The sequence below is a fragment of the Nerophis ophidion genome, linkage group LG05 (assembly GCF_033978795.1).
Source record: "Nerophis ophidion isolate RoL-2023_Sa linkage group LG05, RoL_Noph_v1.0, whole genome shotgun sequence".
Taxonomy (NCBI): domain Eukaryota; kingdom Metazoa; phylum Chordata; class Actinopteri; order Syngnathiformes; family Syngnathidae; genus Nerophis; species Nerophis ophidion.
The window spans coordinates 59,934,235-59,954,777 of record NC_084615.1 but is presented as its reverse complement, the minus strand read 5'-3'; the positions used below and the strand labels follow the sequence as shown (position 1 = coordinate 59,954,777).

Genomic DNA, 20,543 nt, shown 5'->3' with positions numbered 1-20,543 from the left:
TGCCATCTTTGGGGATTGTAATAAAGATCCATCTGGATTCATGAACTTAATTCTAAACATTTCTTCACAAAAAAATAAATCTTTAACATAAATTTTTAAGAAACATGTCCACAAAAAATCTGGTTGTCAACACTGAATATTGCATTGTTGTATTTATTTTCACAGTTTGTGAACTTACATTCATATTTTGTTGAAATATTATTCAATAAATATATTTCTAAAGGATTTATGAATTGTTGCTATTTTTAGAATATTTAAAAAAAATCTCACGTACCCCTTGGCATACCTTCAAGTACCCCCAGGGGTACACATACCCCCATTTGACAACCACTGATGTAGACTACTGTGGATAAAAAGATAAGATTTAACAAAAACTTGGAATTAGGTATTGCATCCTGCGTTGTTAACATAGTCTTTGATATATATCCATCCATTTACTACCGCGTGTCCCTTTTGGGGTCGCTGGAGCCTATCTCAGTTGCATTCCGGCGGAAGGCGGCGTACACCCTGGACAACTCGCCACCACATCACAGTCTTTGATATATAGTGATACCAAATTCTAAACAGCATCAGAATCGGCTTTATTGGGCAAGTATTTTAAACAGACTGGGATTTGACTTGGTAAACTGTGCTCTCTTTGTTCAATGCATGAAACAAAAGGCAGCAACTAAATATAATTTCCAAGTAAACACACAATCGCTAATTTGTTCTGTGTAAATCACACATGCAATGCTGATTATAAGATTGTTGGCAATGGTCAAACAGTTATTGGCACAACAGTGATTGTTGACACATTGTATGTAAATACAGCACAAACACCCCCTGACTGGAACCTGTAATTTGCCAGGAATGCAGCACTCCTGTCAAAGCAGTGCTTATCACAGCAAACTTTATGAAAACACAACTGCCTTTGCAAACATTACATTATTTTATTTATTTATTTATTATTTTTTTTTTAAACTTTAAGCTTTAAAGAGGAACTGCCCTTTTTTTGGAATGTTGCTCATTGTTTACAATATTTATGAGAGACAAGAAAAAATATATATATAATTTTTTTGCATTTTAACACGTAAAGATTGGCTCATTATAGGTGGTAAGCAATGCAGCTAATAGGCACAATCCATTCTGCCTCTAAATTCCTTTAAAAATGCATCCAAAACTGCCAACAATACTTCATTTACATTCTGTAACCTGTATAATAACCAAGCAGTATCCAAATTGTTATTGTATTAGCAAACACTGAGGAACTCTTATTTCTAGCATAGTAACACATCGGTGTGCTACGGTATTAGCCGTGAGCTAGCTATCTCAAGAGATAAGCTAGGTTCTACGTCAGAACCCGAATCTTGTTTGAGTGTATATTGCACAACACAATGCGAAAGGACATCCATCTTACTGACTGAAAAACATATACAATTATACAAACATATTACAGTATATGTAAAGTATTAGCCCACATTTCATGTTTTGTTTTTACACAACTAGCTTGACAGCATATGTACTGTAATTGAAATAACATGAAAGATGTGCTGTGTGTATCATGATCAATATTAAAGTGACTCACTTGATGGACAGTTATGCGTTCGGTCCAGCTGGCCAGGAACATTTTCAGTTGATTTTTGGCTAAGCACTCCATTTAAGTCGAAATAACTAGGCTCCAAGTTCCACATTTTCATTGTGATCAAGTCACACTAACCTCACTCTCTCGGCATCCGTCTGCTCGGTTTCACTTTCTCTTCGTGCTAGCTTCTATAAGCAGCAGTTCATCCTCCGTTTATTCAGCTTAAACAAAAAGGCTTTCCTCCTTTGTTCATTTGTCATCTTTGTTGTCTTTTACCAAATCTGCCGTAATTAAAGACTGGCGTTTGTTTCTGGAAGTAGAACACACATTTGTTGCCAGAATTTGGAAACGGAAATAAATGCGCTTATAAATTACTTCTGGCAATACTTTAAATTACACAAATATAGCAAATATTGTACATATTAGTCATTGTTATGAGCCTGTCTTATTTAAAACCTTTGACTCTGTTCTTAATGCCCCTCAGCCTGAATGTTTGGAACCCTCCTCTGAGTTGTGCAATGTCTTTTTAGAGTATTTTATTGATGTATACATCAATGTTGGCTCATTTTTATGCTTAGCAAACTTTTCCCGCGGGCCGGATGAAACCTGTTCGTACGTTTGACACCCCTGGTCTAAGCGCGATAATAGAGTTTTAAAAATGTTTTGATTTTGATTGCACAAAACCCTTGAAATGACCACAAATGGCCCAGGAGCTGACACCTACTAGCGTTGAAGCACGTGTGACGGATTGTGTTCGCATTAGATGAAATCATTTTTTTTGTAATGTGACCGACAAATAGAAAAAGACCGGATCCGACAAAAAAAAAAATAATTTGACAGTTTACAGTGCAGTGTGAAGGTATGTTTCCTACATGTTCATGTCAGCGGTGAGGGAGTCATTCCATGTGTGTTTTAATGTGTGTCACCATGTTTGCCTTGGCAGAGAATATTTTACCGCAAATTAAGCAACTAAAAGGCTGTTCTCCCGAGTGCGTCCTCATGTGCCTCACCATGGTTTTCCTGTCTGGGAGAATCTTTTCCCGCAAACTGAACAAACACATGGTTTTTTCTCCCGTGTGCGTCCTGGTGTGCGACAACATGTACGACTTCTGGGAGAATCGCTCGCCCCAGGTGGAACAGCTGTAGAGTTTTTCCCCCGAGTGCGTCCGCAGGTGTCGGGAGTAGTCCCTCTTGTGTGAAAAGCTCTTGCCGCAAACGGAGCATGCAAACGGTTTCTCGTGCGTGTGCGTTCTCATGTGCGCGACCATGTTCGACTTCTCCGAGAACCATTTGTCGCGAACTGAACACTTAAAGGGTTTTTTCCCCGTGTGCTTCCTCATGTGTCGGGCCAAGGTAAACCTGTGGGCAAATTTTTGTCCGCAAACGAAAGGTTTCTCTCCCGTGTGCGTCAGCATGTGCCGAGTCAAGCCGCCCGATTTAGCAAATTTCGTAGCGCAAACTAAGCAGGTCACGTAAGTCCCTGGCTTCTTTTTTGAGCATTCGTCGTGTTTGTTGTCAGCGTCGCAGTCCGTATCGTCGCTCAAACGTTCCTGGGCGTTGTTCCGGTCTTCGCCCACAGTATATTCCTGCTTTAAGAGTACTGCGTTGAGGTAGCGACTTGTCCAGGGTGTACCTCGACTACTGCCTGAATGCTGCTGAGATAGACTCCAGCACCCCCCGCGAGCCCGAAAGGGACACGCGGTAGGAAATGGATGGATGGATGGCTTTAAGAACACTTGCATTCAGAGGAGGAGCTACACTTTCATGCTTAGACACCAGTTTCACGCACTAATAACACAACATGATGTAGTCCTGATGGCTTCATCTGGCCGGGATCTTCAGCTCTCACTGGATCGGTTCGCAGCCGAGTGTGAAGCGACCGGAATGAGAATCAGCACATCCAAATCCGAGTCCATGGTTCTCGCCCGGAAAAGGCGAGAACCATGAGATCGACAGGCGGATCGGTGCGGCGTCTTCAGTAATGCGGAAGAAGGAGCTGAGCCGGAAGGCAAAGCTCTCAATTTACCGGTCGATCTACGTTCCCATCCTCACCTATGGTCATAACCAAAAGGATAAGATCACGGGTACAAGCGGCCGAAATGAGTTTCCTCCGCCGTGTGGCGGGGCTCTCCCTTAGAGATAGGGTGAGAAGCTCTGTCATCCGGGAGGAGCTCAACGTAAAGCCGCTGCTCCTCCACATCGAGAGGAGCCAGATGAGGTGGTTCAGGCATCTGGTCAGGATGCCACCCGAACGCCTCCCTAGGGATGTGTTTAGGGCACATCCAGCTGGTAGGAGGCCACGGGGAAGACCCAGGACACGTTGGGAAGACTATGTCTGCCGGCTGGCCTGGGAATGCCTCGGGATCCCCCGGGAAGAGCTAGACGAAGTGGCTGGGGAGAGGGAAGTCTGGGCTTCCCTGCTTAGGCTGTTGCCCCCGCGACCCAACCTCGGATAAGCGGAAGATGATGGATGGATGGATGGATTGATAACACAACATGTGGCCCATTTGGGGGTCACTGGGGGTTGAGGGGAGCTGCGGGGGTTACAGTTAGGCTGGAGCCTATCCCAGCTGTAATCTGTGATATTTCTACCTGAATAAATGCTTTCTTTTCTAATAATGAATAAAATGTAATATTCTGCCTCCTAATAATTCTGTAATTGATGACTCAACCAGAACATGTTATAAAATCATTTGCACACTATTTCAGCCATCCAAACGTTGGAGGGTTTTGAAGTTGTCTTAAAAGGGCTTTGAATGCGAGAATGGTGACTCCCATTAGCCAAATTTTGCAAGCGTTTTTTTATCATCTTTAAAATCCTACAAAAAAGACTTGTGTTCTTGCCTCTCATAAAGGCAAGAACACAAGAAAGTTGCTGTTTTACGAGTTTATCCAAAGGTGTCAAGATACTTGGAGATGATGCTCCTGTTAAAATCCCCACTTTATTATTATTTTTTTTAATAAACATTCAAGTTGTTTATCTTGTTAAGTGTTAAAACAACAGGCAGAGAAAATCCTGCTTTCTACCTTACCGTCATTCTCCAGCTGCCTCTGAGGTTCTGCATGCCCTGGTGTACCCTGTGGTCTTTCCTCAGTCTATCATGCCAAGAATATTGAACACTGCCAAACGCGGCTCCTCTCAAAGAGATACAGCAGTGAGCAATAGCAGGTCATTCTAAAGTGCTGAGTTGTTCAGTTTATTGAGCCGAGGGAGGCCATCCACTTCCAGATGTAAACGTATGCCTGCAGAGAATAAATGTCATCTAACACGCTGTAACCCCTCAAAATATCATAATGCTTGTCTCGAATAAAACAACCATGATGGAATTAATTAGTTGCTTATTTTTGATTACGCTGGTCTGGAAATGTGTTGTGTGTGTTATATCTATACAGTCACTGAAAAACTGAAGATTTAAAGAAGGTCTATTTGTGAATCCAATGGAAGCACTAAAGTTACGTGTTTTTGCTCCAGGGACACCCACACAGTTGGTCCTTAGGTCCTCACTTGCTGCAGATTATTGACCAATGTTTCATATTAGTGCTCATTCCTCCCACTTCCAAAGACATGCACCTGGGGATAGGTTGATTGGCAACACTAAATTGGCCCTAGTGTGTGAATGTGAGTGTGAATGTTGTCTGTCTATCTGTGTTGGCCCTGCGATGAGGTGGCGACTTGTCCAGGGTGTACCCCGCCTTCCGCCCGATTGTAGCTGAGATAGGCGCCAGCGACCCCCGCGACCCCGAAAGGGAATAAGCGGTAGAACATGGATGGATTGATGGATAGTTCATTTGTATACTGTTAAATTCCCAAGGAATTTTAGTTTGTAGATTATCTTAAATTGGCCCTAGTGTGTGAATGTGAGTGTGAATGTTGTCTGTCTATCTGTGTTGGCCCTGCGAAGAGGTGGCGACTTGTCCAGGGTGTACCCCGCCTTCCGCCCGATTGTAGCTGAATAAGGGAATAAGAGGTAGAAAATGGATGGATGGATGGATGGATTATCTTTGTGCTATTTAATAAATATACTGAATGCTGAAACATGCTGACACCTGGAGACTTCTATAATATATACTATATTATTACGGCTGACGGAAACATTTTTCCATGAAATTACAGTTTCTAGCTAAGAATTGATAGATGTACAATGGCAGTGGGAAATGTGTACAAATAAACATGATTAATGTATAACATTTTTAGGGAATGTAATACCTTTTGAGCCTCTAATGCTACCCTTTTTCTCTAACTACAGACTCTAAGAAACAATTCATGTTGGCTTTTAATTAAAGTGGAGTAAGCTTAGTAGGTTTAAAAAATATATTTTTCTTAATTCTTGTTCCGGTGGAGGCTTGCCTCTGTCGTCGTATTCGTCTAATCTGGAGCCAGAAGATGTTTGAAGAGGACACAATACATAAACTATAAATCAGAAGTATTTTACATACCTACATATTCCAAGTTCGTCCATCTACACGCTCATTCACGGTGCAAATATACATATACTGTACATATACATTTAATGTACAAACATACATATACTGTACATATACATTCACTGTACAAATGTACATATACTTTACATATACATTTACTGTACAAACATTCATATATACACATTCTGTTCATATACATATACATACATACACTCATTCACATAATCATGTTTCATCAAACATATATCAACGTTGTTGCCCTAGGGTAAACTGGGTAACACATGGCATACTGACAAAGCTTAACCTAGTGTTAATATAACAATCTACAAGATTAACATAGGTTGCCTCTCTCTCTTCTCCTCCATATTTTGGTATTCCTTTTTTTTTTTATCTTTCTAGTTATCATTTTTTATACGTATTGTTGCATTTGATCAACTGTATTGTTGGTAATAAAGGTAAACTATTGGTATTGTTCATGATCAATAGCACTTTTTCTATTGGTATTTGTATTGCTCCAGTTGTAGTGTAAAAATGCTCATTGTCATTTCTATATTATTATTTATTTCACTAACTGTTTCTTTGCTATCACTTTTACGATCATATTTGTACATATCATATGTGCTGGTGTTGTTCTATTGTTGTTGTTGTTTTTGTTGTTATTGTTGTGTTTGCTGTTGTTGTTTTTGTCTCTCTGTCTAATCCCCCTCTTATCCCCACAATTTCCCCCTCTGTCTTCCTGTTTTTCTCTTTCTATCCCCTCCTGCTCCGGCCCACCTGCACCAAATGATAATATAAATACATTTAATAAAGTCAAATTCAAATAAGGCAACAAGAGAAGTATCCTACACTTCTCTTTTGTAAAGTAAATCTGAACAGCCGATACGGGCATCTACATCAACTATACGATTTGCCTGAGAAGCTGGACAGGACAAAAAAAAAAAAAAAAAAAAAAATCAGAAGTATTTATTGCCTATTGGATACAATTCTAATACAATTTGTCTGAGCGCTATCTGTCCCTAGTAGCATTCAATACGGCTTCTTACACAGGGCTGTCCTGAGGCACCCTCCCCCTCGCACTCTTACAATATACATCACAATGTATAAATATGCAACGAGGTGTCTGCTTCCAGGCGTAGAATCTTCCTCTGCCTTCTCTTTCCTGGAATATGACTTCATATCTGGTGTTGTCCTTCAGACGTCAGCGAAGAAGCCACATCAACAGTTGCAAGAATGTTGACGATAAGAGTGAATGGGCCTGTGCTTGTACTTGGACCCCTTGTACTGGAACTTAGAGGATATAATTAGTTGCACGGCCTAATGTAAGCATATATATATACCAATTATTTCTTAATCACTTCATTATCTTAACTATATCCAACATAATATACCCCAACACCTCCCACCTCTGTAACACATCTACTCCCCAAGGAGATATCAGCATATTTGTTTTTTTCATTTATGCAGTGGTTTCTTCTAATTTGTCACTACTATGTTTGCAATGTTTGACATGAGATGAGTGGCACACCACAAATGTGCTGATTATTCTTCCCGACAAAGTTGTGAGGGTTGAATTAGCATGCTTCATCTTCTTATTTCTTTCTTGTCCATCTTTGTCCCACTCTTCCTTCATGGCTTTCAATCGACTGCACGTCCTCCTCCTGTCTCTCATTTTTTATGGAGGCCTCTCTCTTTCCTGCAGTTTGCTAAAGATGACTTCGATATGATGGAGTATTTCCTGTCATGATTATGAATTAGCCTCGCTGTAGACCCCCACATACACACCGCTGCAGCCGAACTCACAAACATGAGTACACAGCCCAATAGGCCCATACATCAAATCAAGGTCTCAAGTCAGTCGAACAGCGATGTCATTGATCTCAGTCGACTATCTCAATGAGTAGATGGGCGCACTGAGCAGCCATGACATGTTCTTAGGGGTGGGTAATGAAACTCTATACCATATTAGTTTATGTCGTAACTAGACCACACAACTAAGTAGCAATCTCTGCCTCATTTTGATGCTATATCAATCACCTGCAACACAGGCTTTATGGTTATATTGTGCAAGTAGCGTCTTGCCTCGACAGAAGCACACACAGTGACATATTATTGCCGACCTTCCCTCAGGAACAGTGGAGCTCAGTTTCAAACTTGTAAACATGTCTTTATGTCACTCTCCTCAACAGCAACACAACACTTCCTCCTTATCCACCAATTTCACTCACAGCAAGGTGCTTTCACCTATACCAGAATTCTGAATGTCAGCATTACAACACAAGCAGGACGGGAGACTAACTTCATCTTGCTCCGCGGATAAACTAGCAAACATAATTGTAACAGTAGCCCGACATCTCATTCGATTAATGCTGGAATTGGGCAGAATGTATGCATTTAAAGTACTACCAATGTGTTTGTAATGTTTCTGGTTTATCTGTGATAATAATAAAAATGTGTTAAGAATTGTATTCTATTAGTCAATTTTAGTGCGTCCGCCTCACAATACGAAGGTCCTGCAGTCCTGGGTTCAATCCCAGGCTCGGGATCTTTCTGTGTGGAGTTTGCATGTTCTCCCCGTGAATGCGCGCGTTCCCTCCGGGTACTCCGGCTTCCTCCCACCTCCAAAGACATGCACCTGGGGATAGGTTGATTGGCAACACTGAATTGGCCCTAGTGTGTGAATGTGAGTGTGAATTTTGTCTGTCTATCTGTGTTGGCCCTGCGATGAGGCGGCGACTTGTCAAGGGTGTACCCCGCCTTCCGCCCGATTGTTGCTGAGATAGGCGCTAGCGCCCCCCGCGACCCCAAAAGGGAATAAGCGGTAGAAAATGGATGGATGGATGGATGGATGGATTAGTATTTAGGTGATATATTCTGCACTTCATTAATTAAATTTTTATCATTGTATTTTATTCATCCTTATGTGTTTTTCCATGTAAATGTGTAAATTGTTTCTTATGTCTCTACAGCACTTTGGCCAACTGGGGTTGTTTTTAAATGTGCTACATAAATAAATAAACTGAAACTGAAGTGGACCACCTTCACCAACATAGACAACGAGAGTGGTCGATGACTAACAAGGGGGTTCATTCTGTTTATTTTGTTCCACAATAGAGACAGGTGCTGACACTCATGCGAGGAGTGAAACCTCTCACAGACTGTTTGGAATTAGGCGACATACAAACAAAACAAAGATGCATAGATTTGGTAATTCAATGTATCCTTCAATTTATGGAGTTTGTTTGGCCATCTGTATTTTTGTTGGTTCGCAACATGGCTCACAATTTTATGAGCAAATTTTGGATACATTAGAGAAATTTTAAGGAATGAGATAAAAAAAAACCAAGTAATTAAAATTTGGGGCTGAACTGGATCACCATCTGGAATCAGGATTTAGTTTTTTAAGGATGATTTACAATTTGGAGATAGGGCCTGGTGGAGGTCTGCACCCTTTGTGTGCGTTTATAGTTATTATTAGATGGCATGTTTAAGTATGCACGTTTACTTTGCAATCTAACAACTGCTTTGTTTGAGAAAAAAAAACAAAAAAAACCCAGTTTAGTGAATACTTATAGTATCTCAACATTGTAAAATTACATTTTTTTACATCAAATAAAAATAATAATACAATCATGACACCAACCCATTGAACAATTGACATCAAAATAGCCATTCAGATTTGAATAAATCTGGATCAACTATTAAATATTCTCAACTAATGAGAGTGTGACCTTTGAGAAATAATAACCCACACGTGTCCAGAAAAATGGATGTCCGCAAATAAAAGGAACACATTTTTATAGTCATTAACATTTTTTTTTTTGTTTTTATTAATTTTTGTATCATATTATTGTGTATCTGGTGGCTGGCTCATGTCTTGTACCATATCAATTCTTAGACAAACAATGATTACAATACTGAACTTTAATGGCAAATGGTAAATGGGTTATACTTGTATAGCGCTTTTCTACCTTCAAGGTACTCAAAGCGCTTTGACACTATTTCCACATTCACCCATTCACACATACATTCACACACTGATGGTGGGAGCTGCCAATCAAGGTCCTAATCACGACCCATCAGGAGCAAGGGTGAAGTAACTTACTCAAGGACACAACGGACGTGACGAGTTTGGTAGAAGGTGGGGATTGAACCAGGATCCTTTACGTTGCTGCCACGGCCACTCTCCCAACCGCGCCTTGACGTTAATGACGTTTCAGGAATGCGAGCAAACAAAAAAGAGACTTGATTAAATGCTGTTGCAGTCACACTGGACAATCAATACCGATTTTAGGCATGCTTTACACAAAGTGTGGCTTGTTTGACCGGTTTGAGCAGAATGTGCCTTACCCAAGCACATTACACTTCAAACACGTCATCGAACCGTTTCTCAAGCACGAGCGGACACAGAAGGCCACATGGACAATTTCCCTTAATGGCATTCTCGAGGGGGCTTCACGGTGGCAGAGGGATTAGTGCGTCTGCCTCACAATACGAAGGTCCTGCAGTCCTGGGTTCAAATCCAGGCTCGGGATTTGCATGTTCTCCCCGTGAATGCGTGGGTTCCCTCCGGGTACTCCGGCTTCCTCCCACTTCCAAAGACATGCACCTGGGGATAGGTTGATTGGCAACACTAAAATTGGCCCTAGTGTGTGAATGTGAGTTTGAATGTTGTCTGTCTATCTGTGTTGGCCCTGCGATGAGGTGGCGACTTGTCCAGGGTGTACCCCGCCTTCCGTCCGATTGTAGCTGAGATAGGCGCCAGCGCCCCCCCCGACCCCAAAGGGAATAAGCGGTATAAAATGGATGGATGGATGGACATTCTCGAGGAGGCGCTGCAAGAATGAGAAAACCAAATATTTTGTTACTACTTGTTCAAATTTCTGATGTTGGTGAACGTGCAACAGATGCTAGCAAGTTTGGCTGTGCTGTACTATGTGTGTAGACCTCACTCCCAGACACCTTTACAGTTTAAGCTGGATAGTGAGCTGACCAATCGGCATCCTGGCTGTTTTCCCAGCCTTTCGACTCTAAATCATGGAATGCGGGTTTGAACCACGCGGAGGACGGAGGGCGGCATCAAGGCGCGTTACATCTGTGCCGTGACCCAGATTGAGAGTGAAATTTAGGGGATGAAAGGGGAACTGCAATTTTAGAAATTTTGTTTAACCCTTTGATGCATAACATATGCACACCCCTTTTAATGCACAACATGGGTAAAAAATGACCCGCATCAGTTTCCCATGTTATTTCATGCTGCCTGAGTGTTTCTTTGCTGTATCTTTTGAAATCAATGTATTTTATAATTTAATAATTCAAGTATTCTTTAAAAATCTTGTTTTTGATTACCACAAATCATTATTTAGATTTTTCCTACCATACCTTATGAACAAAAGTATTTTTTGTAATACTACATCAAGTTTACACACATGGGTCAAAAATGACCCGCATCAATTTCCCATCTTATTTCTTGCTGCCCGAGTGTTTCTTTGCTGTATCTTTTAAAATCAATGTATTTTATAATTTAATAATTAAATTATTTAAAAAAAAATTGTGTTTATGATTACTACAAATCATTATTTATATTTTTCCTACCATACTTTATGAACAAAAGTAGTTTTTGTAATACTACATCAAGTTTACACACATGGGTCGAAAATGGATGAAGGCATATTACAATAATATTTTACTTCAAATACTTATTTTAGATGTGATTCGGGCCAAACAATCATACATTTATTATTTGAAACCTGGTTATTTGTCATTTTGGCAAACATCTGGCAATAACAAAAATAAACTTGTGAGTTAGACCAACGTAAAATAAAATTGTCAATTCAGTTCTTATGATTCTTTTATTCTTTATTAGTTAGTTATCCAAAGACATGCACCTGGGGATAGGTTGATTGGCAACACTAAATTGGCCCTAGTGTGTGAATGTGAGTGTGAATGTTGTCTGTCTATCTGTGTTGGCCCTGCGATTTGGTGGCGACTTGTCCAGGCTGTACGACGCCTTCCGCTCGATTGTAGCTGAGATAGGCGCCAGCGCCCCCGCGACCCCAAAAGGGAATAAGCGGTAGGAAAATGGATGGATGGATGGATGGATAGTTAGTTATCAGATTCCTGGCATGTAGTACACGTTACCACTGTGCGTTTGTGCTCCTTGCACACAAACTTCTTGCACTGCGAACACCAGCTGACTTTTCTGTCTTTGGCAGATGGGCAGATCGCACACCTCTTCCTCCTCGCCGTGCCCTTCTGTCTTATGTCCTCTTCTGGTTGGGTGGTGACTATGGTTTGTTTTTCTATCCCGCATCTTCCCATTGCTTCTATGATATGCTTTCGGAGTGTGGGCGTGGCCTCCATGCGGCTCTTCATATGTGGCATGACCAGCTCTTTGCCCAGCTCCTTGATGAAAGCATTGGTGAAACCACTCATGTAACCAGGGTGTTCTGTAGTGTAGTTGGTGTAAGCATTGAGGGTGGCAATATCCAGCATATTGTACCAGAGCACCATGGGCCACCTCTGTGTTATCCGCTTGCATGTGTAGGTGCCAACCATCTGATCTGCTGTGTCCACTCCTCCTTTTGTTCTGTTGTAGTACAGTATCACTTCTGGTTGCTTCTTCTGACTGTCATCCACTGCTTTGTCATCATGCATTGTGCTCAGAAGGACAACAGCCTTTCCTTTCTTCTGCACATAGCTCACCATGGTCATGTTGCCATTGAATCCGAATTCTGAGCTATGAATCATCCGTGGTTTTACATGGCTTCATGATATGTGGTATGTCTGGTTTGTTCTGGCGAAGAGTCGCAACAATAGTCAGGTTCTTCTCGAGGAGCTTCTCAGCCAGAGGGACACTGGTGAAGAAGTTGTCCATTGTGATGTTGCGAACTTACCCCAACCCTAACCCTAAATTATGATTTTAGCTAAACAAAAACATGATATTTACTAAATATATTTGATAGTAAACGATATAATACATTTTTTTTAAATATATAGCAAAGCAACGCTCAGGCTGACATGAAATAACATAGAAAATAGATGTGGGTCATTTTTGACCCATGTTGTGCATTGGAAGGGTAGTAATACAATCAATCAATCAATCAATGTTTATTTATATAGCCCCAAATCACACATGTCTAAAAGGACTGCACAAATCATTACGACTACGACATCCTCGGAAGAACCCACAAAAGGGCAAGGAAAACTCACACCCAGTGGGCAGGGCGAATTCACATCCAGTGGGACGCCAGTGACAATGTTGACTATGAGAAACCTTGGAGAGGACCTCAGATGTGGGCAACCCCCCCCCCCCTTTTTATTCACAAAGTATGAAGAGAAAGAATAAAATAACAATGTTTATTGACCAAAAACAAGTTAATTGAAGAATACCAGGAATACTGAAAGATTACATTCAATTATTGCAAAGAAACAGACAATAACAACTTGGTTGGGTCACATTTGACCCATGTTATACATCAGAGGGTTAATGTTCCTAATCATTATGAGAGACAAGAATACACATCTTTTTTATTTTTTTGTGGGATTTTAAAGATAATAAAAAACGGTTCAAAGATGTGGCTAATGGGAGTCAACATTATAGCCTTCAAATCTCTCTAAAAGAACTTCAAAAACACTCCATCAACGTTTTATATATACACTGCTAGTATATATATATATATATATATATATAAATATCTATATATATATGTATAATATGGTAATATGGTACAATAAGTAATACAGTATGTACGATATTTACCAGAGTTTTGTCATTTAATCATTGCTGGAACTCATTTTTTCAATGCATTTATTTCCGTTTCCATAGCAGCGCACGTTCAGTTCAGTTTCATTCGACTTCAATAAACGTGTGTTCCTACTTCCGGAGACAAAAGTGTGTGTATTTTCTCATCAAGGCAGACTTGGTAATAGATAACAAATTAATTTTTTGGGGACAATTGAGGATTCACAACATTATCTTTTTGAACCTGAATATACAAAGGATGAACTGCTGCTTATGAAAGATAGGACAAAGAGAGAGTGTAACGTTGGAGTAGACTGGAGCCGAGAGAGTGAGGTCAGGGGAACTTCCTAATGCTAAAAAGGTGGAATTTGGAGTCAAGCTATTTCGAAATAAATTGATTGCTCACCCAATATCAACTGGAAACGGGAAGAACAAGGATGCGAGTATTTGATGAGAGCACAATGAATAATGACAGTTATGATGAAAGTTATACGTATCTTTGTCACCGCCAAAAGGGGGCTTCTCCCAGGGTGTCATTAAAGCTGCAACCTTCCCTGAGCAGAGATGTAAAGTAAACAGGCACAAATGGTAAGGAAGGGTATCTCTGTTGAAATGCGATAGAACACGATATATATGAGTGGCACCATGTTCATCTTACCATCTAGTATTTGGTATATCACAAGCCAGTTGATGTTGTCAACTGAGTACAAGAAAATGGGTCCTGTTTAAGTTATTCCTACAACCAAAATATGTTCTTCTGCAGGGTTCAGGACATCAGTTTGTGTTTGTGTTTAATGCCTGATTTGTGTCACAAGTCATGAAAGGGACACACAAAACAATCCATGTTAACATAAAGGTAAATACCCTGCTGTTGATACAGCCTGAATTTAAAAGGCACAGCACGGCACTTTCATTCATGCATAGCCTGTTAGCCACAACATGCAATGCCTTTGGCATGCAAGAACCTCTGTGCTGTAGCCCACATCATCTGTTGTTGTTTTTTAAAAATGTTTGTTAAACTCTCATTTAAGTAACGATGTTTCATCTTTATTTCAAAATCAATATTGTATAGCTTTAACTACCTGATTTTTTTTTTAAGTGTATGTGCGAATAACTACCTAAAGTACCGTACTAATAATTACATGTAGAACATTATCATTAAAACTTGAGCAATATTTCAAAAAAATACATTCCGTAAAGTAAATTTAGGTTCAAATTTAGGATCTATCTATCAGTAGTAAATAATATGTTCACTCCCAGTTGATTAAGTTAAACACATTAGGTTGCTGCCTCTGTCCCTGAAAGTGAATCAAACACTATAAAATAAACTCCTTCTCCAGTAGTATCATTTTTATGTATTTGTTTTTTTGACCGTTCTATGATGAAAAGTAGTGTCCCTGGAGCACGGCCGAATTACTGTTTTCCTAAACGGCAACCACACAGATCTGTTCCGTCACTTTGCTGATGGTGCTAAATGTACTATTTTCAGCATGACCTGGCAACCGGCTGGCTTCACACATATCAGTCTTGCGTCACAACACTCTGGGTCTTTCTGTGTCAAAAATGCTCACAGGGGAGATGTTTGATTGAGTGGGCTCACACGCGAATGTATAGACTACGTGCCTCAGGCAGTAGAGATGCCTGACCCATTGGCATGCGATTTTGGAAAGACTGATTTTGAATGATGGTCATCATCATTTAATAAACCCCAATCCTAAAAGGATTGCGTAGTCCAAATTAGTCTGTGAGGTATATAATAAAACAAAAACCCTGTACAAAGCATTAACCCCTCCACCTTTCCCTTCATCTTTATCTTACCTCTTAAAATATCTATCCATCCATCCATTTTCTACCGCTTATTCCCTTTGAAGTTGCGGGGGGCGCTTGTGCCTATCTCAGCTACAATGGGGTGGAAGGCGGTGTACACCCTGGACAAGTCGCCACCTCATCGCAACAGACAGGGAAATTACGTTGTAAAAATTATACCCCTAAGAAATGAGATGCCACTCATTTCCTGCCACGCCACCGCCATAATCCATTTGGTAACTGTGACATAGGCAGTAAACATACTACACTACGATGTACTACATTGTGTCTGTTATTAGACAGATGCATTATACAAAGTAAACTTCACAGTATTCTAAAGCTAAAATATGAACTAGTTCGTCATTTTAATGAACAATTTTACATCAAAAAATAATTTTAAACATGGCTAACCAGAATTTTAAAAGTGGATTAGCTGTTGAGGCTTCACGGTGGAATAGGGGTTAGTGCGTCTGCCTCACAATACGAAGGTCCTGCAGTCTTGGGTTCAATCCCAGGCTCGGGATCTTTCTGTGTGGAGTTTGCATGTTCTCCCCGTGAATGCGTGGGTTCTCTCCGGGTACTCCGGCTTCCTCCCACTTCCAAAGACATGCACCTGGGGATAGGTTGATTGGCAACACTAAATTGGCCCTAGTGTGTGAATGTGAGTGTGAATGTTGTCTGTCTATTTGTGTTGGCCCTGCGATGAGGTGGCGACTTGTACACCGCCTTCCGCCCGATTGTAGCTGAGATAGGCGCCAGTGACCCCATAAGGGAATAAGCGGTAGGAAATGGATGGATGGATGGCTAACCAGAATTTTAAAAGTGGAGTAGTTGTTGACTCATTCATGAAATGCAGTGAATTGTAGTCTGTTTGCTGCTTGTAGTACTAGCTTCAACCGTGTAAGCTAGTTCATATTACCACCCATCTTAAAATAAAAGCAATCTACAAAACATGGTAATATCCATGGTAAGTGTTAGTAATTGTTTAATATAAATCAATAATAGTTATAAGGTAATTACTCACAATGATATTTGTGCTTTCTGCTAAGCATTCTTCTGTTAACCCTTGGTTTCAAGTTTGGTCGAGGTCCTCTCTTTGCCCTACACTTCGCCTTACAGGTGTATTATCAGAAGAATGAAATAATGGTGGAAATGTACCAACAGAAAGAATTGCTTGCTTGATGTGAATGCACAAAGCCCAGGGCTATGACAAAAAGTAAAGTGCCGTTCACACATTACCGGTTTAGACGGCGGTTCATGGCATTTCTCAAACTGCCATAAACCGTCTCCTAACAATTTACATGTTTTGAAGATGGCAACCAACGCAGATTGGCATGGTTGTATCACCCTGAAAGTTGTCAAAGTTCTCCACTGTCTAATTCCGAAACAACCGCAGTGCCTTTGTGTCGCTCCTTGATTAGACCTGCACTGCTCCGCCACCTCTGTGTGGTTACAATGTTCACATTGTAAAGGTCTGGGAGGAAAATATTAATTTGTGCAAATGCAGAGGCTGTCAATTTTTACATGTTGAAAGGCGTAGGTGGCCACATTTCAAAACACCAAGATCGACATAAACATTTTTAAAAGTTTAAACATGTTTTGTTAGGTCCCCACGATCTCAGGGTTCATGCAAATGACTGACGGATGACCAGGCTTTGTGATACCTTTTCACACTGTCTTTAGCGGACTAAAGCAAATTGCCAAACCATCATCTAAAATTGGGATTCAACCTGAATAGAGAATCACCATTGATCAGTCATGGATTTGAATAATGTTAGCCGTTTTGGTGTTTTTATCTCCATTGCCATCATTAACCAGTTTACTAGGTTGTATTATATTTAGAAAATAAGTGCATTTGTGCATACATGTTCAGACCAAAAAGTGGGTTTGGCTCAGGTCAATTATTGTGATCAGTGAATCTCCCCTCAGAGAGCATGCAATGATTCTGCCCTACCATAGATATTTTCCTCTAACAAAACTAAGCTATTTTGGTAGATTTAAAATGTTTATTTTTTATTTTTGATAAGGTACTACACTTCCCCTGAAGATTCTTGTCACTACAAAGAAAAAAGGGAGACTTGTTTTATATATTAAAGGCCTACGGAAATGAGATTTTCTTATTTAAACGGGGATAGCAGGTCCATTCTATGTGTCATACTTGATCATTTCGCGATATTGACATATTTTTGCTGAAAGGATTTAGTAGAGAACATCCACGATAAAGTTCGCAACTTTCGGTGCTAAGACAAAAGCCCTGCCTCTACCGGAGGTCGCAGACGATGACGTCACACGTGTTGATGGCTCCTCACATCCTCACATTGTTTTTGATGGGAGCCTCCAACAAAAAGTGCTATTCGGACTCAGAAAACGACAATTTCTCCATTAATTTGAGCGGGGATGAAAGATTGGTGTTTGAGGATATTGATAGCGACGGACTAGAAAAAAATAAGTAAAAAAAAAAAAACGTGATTGCATTGGGACGGATTCAGATGTTTTTAGAGACATTTACTAGGATAATTCAGGGAAATCCCTTATCTTTCTATTGTGTTGCTAGTGTTTTAGTGAGTTAAATAGTACCTGATAGTCGGAGGGGTGTGTCCACGGGTGTTTTGACGCCAATGTCTCAGGGGAGTCGACGGCAGCTTTATGGACGGCACAAGCTCAGCTTTTCTCCGGTAAGAAGCGACTTTTTACCACAATTTTATCACCAAAAACTGCTGGTTGACATTCCGTCGTGATTCATGTTTGCTTGACCGCGCTCTGATCCATAGTAAAGTTTCACCTCCAGGAATTTTAAAAAAGGAATCACCGTGTGTTTGTGTGGCTAAAGGCTAAAGCTTCCCAATTCCATCTTTCTACTGTGACTTAATTGAACAAATTGCAAAAGATTCAGCAACACAGATCTCCAAAATACTTTGTAATTATGCCGTTAAAGCAGACGACTTTTAACTGTGTGTGTGTGCAGCGCTCATATTTCCTCAAAACCCGTGACATCTTGCTTACACGTCATCATTACACAACGTTTTCAAGACGAAACTCCCGGGAAATTTAAAATTGTAATTTAGTAAACTAAAAAGGCCGTATTGGCATGTGCTGTAATGTTTATATTTCATCATTTATATATAAACTATCAGACTGTGTGGTGGGTAGTAGTGGGTTTCAGTAGGCCTTTAAGATGCAGCCTGTGGAACAAATTAATATATGCTAGTTGTCTGGTTCATAACCACATGAACAAGCTATTACAATTGAGGAAGCCAAGAGAAGAGATGTGTGGTTCTAACATAGAGTATTCTACAAATCTTTTTAAGAGAAAGAGCAAAGTCCTCCCTTGCCAAATCTTCTGTGTAATCCCCTTCCAATATCTAATACGTCTCTGAAATAGATAATTAGTTCATGAGTATGAATAAACTACTGTCTCCACTCCCTTTAAGTGGGTAGCACTTGGAGTGCTGCCCCATTGATGAAATAGTTGCTTTAGAAAATAAATTAATTAATCAGTTTTGCTGTTTTAATTTGCTGTCACTAAATAAGACCCAGATGTATCCCTTTAGGGCAATGACTAAACCGTATGGTGCACTCCAACCCTCAGAGCACCATAGCTTCAGGCTTTCAAAAGCCACGATCTTATTCATGCAGTGTTTGTAGGCAATAGGTCCATAAGAGAGGACAGTTTGAGAAAGATTTTGCTTTGCTCATCCAGGCACAAGGACAGCCACTGGGACTTTTAGCAAAAGGCCAACCAGCATCAAATTGATGGCAAGGCATTTTGCCACCCCACAAGAGTCAACAATAAAGAGCCACTTAGGTCGTTTCCATAGCAACAGGTTTTTCAATGTGTGCTACCAACAGACACAGAAAATCTGGCAAGGTGAATATAGTTGACTTGGGCTTTGGGTTAAAAGAGCTATTTATTGTCATAATTGTGAGGCCTTATTTTCAACACATTAAAATGTGTAATCAATGTAATATAATAATCATAAATACGATACGTATAACCATGTATTTATTAATATACAATGTATACAAAAATATTTATTAGCTGTACAATTATATATGTAACTATATGATAGCACTGTGATCTGCCTGGTGCCTGCCATGGTTCAAGTCAGGGTCCTCTGAGAGGTGCAAGCACAAACCAAGCTGTCCCCTTACTGCCTGTACGACCTATGATGATTTTCCTCTTTTTTGCCTTCTAATTACAGTTGCATTGATAGATAAAAGTATTAAGCAATGCCAAAAGATTAAATTATGAGCTTCATACATTTGGGCGTAAGCTTGCACACAGTTTTGTAGAAGCATTTAAGTCTCACCTTAAAACTAATTTGTATACTCTAGCCTTTAAATAGACCAGTTGATCTGCCGTTTCTTTTCTTTTTCTTCGATGTCCCACTCTCCCTTGTGGAAGGGGTCCGGTCCGATCCGGTGGCCATGTACTGCTTGCCTGTGTATCGGCCGGGGACATCTCCGCGCTGCTGATCCGCCTCCGGTTGGGATGGTTTCCTGCTGGCTCCGCTGTGAACGGGACTCTCGCTGCTGTGTTGGATCCGCTTTGGACTGGACTCTCGCGACTGTGTTGGATCCATTATAGATTGAACTTTCACAGTATCATGTTAGACCCGCTCGACATCCATTGCTTTCCTCCTCTCCAAGGTTCTCATAGTCATCATTGTCACCGACGTCCCACTGGGTCATTATTGTCACCGATGTCCCACTGGGTGTGAGTTTTCCTTGCCCTTATGTGGGCCTACCGAGGATGTCGTAGTGGTTTGTGCAGCCCTTTGAGACACTAGTGATTTAGGGCTATATAAGTAAACATTGATTGATTGATTGATTGAGTTTTGGATGCCTCTGAACGCTGTGTTTTGCTGTCTTCTTTAAATTGGTATGGTATGGTCTTTATTGTCATTGCACAAGTACAACAAAACATTGTTGATACATTTTGAGGTTACTGTGTGGTGGACATACCTACGTGAGCATGTATATTATCTGTGGTCAGCCTGCTGTAGACTG

At 40.5% G+C, this 20,543-nt stretch overlaps 1 protein-coding gene across 2 annotated transcripts in view; it reads left to right on the top strand.

The window, feature by feature from the left end:
* Window positions 1-20,543, top strand: part of il1rapl2 (interleukin 1 receptor accessory protein-like 2) — a 761,422-nt gene that overhangs the window by 287,374 nt on the left and 453,505 nt on the right. The gene's annotated exons all lie outside the window — the stretch shown is intronic.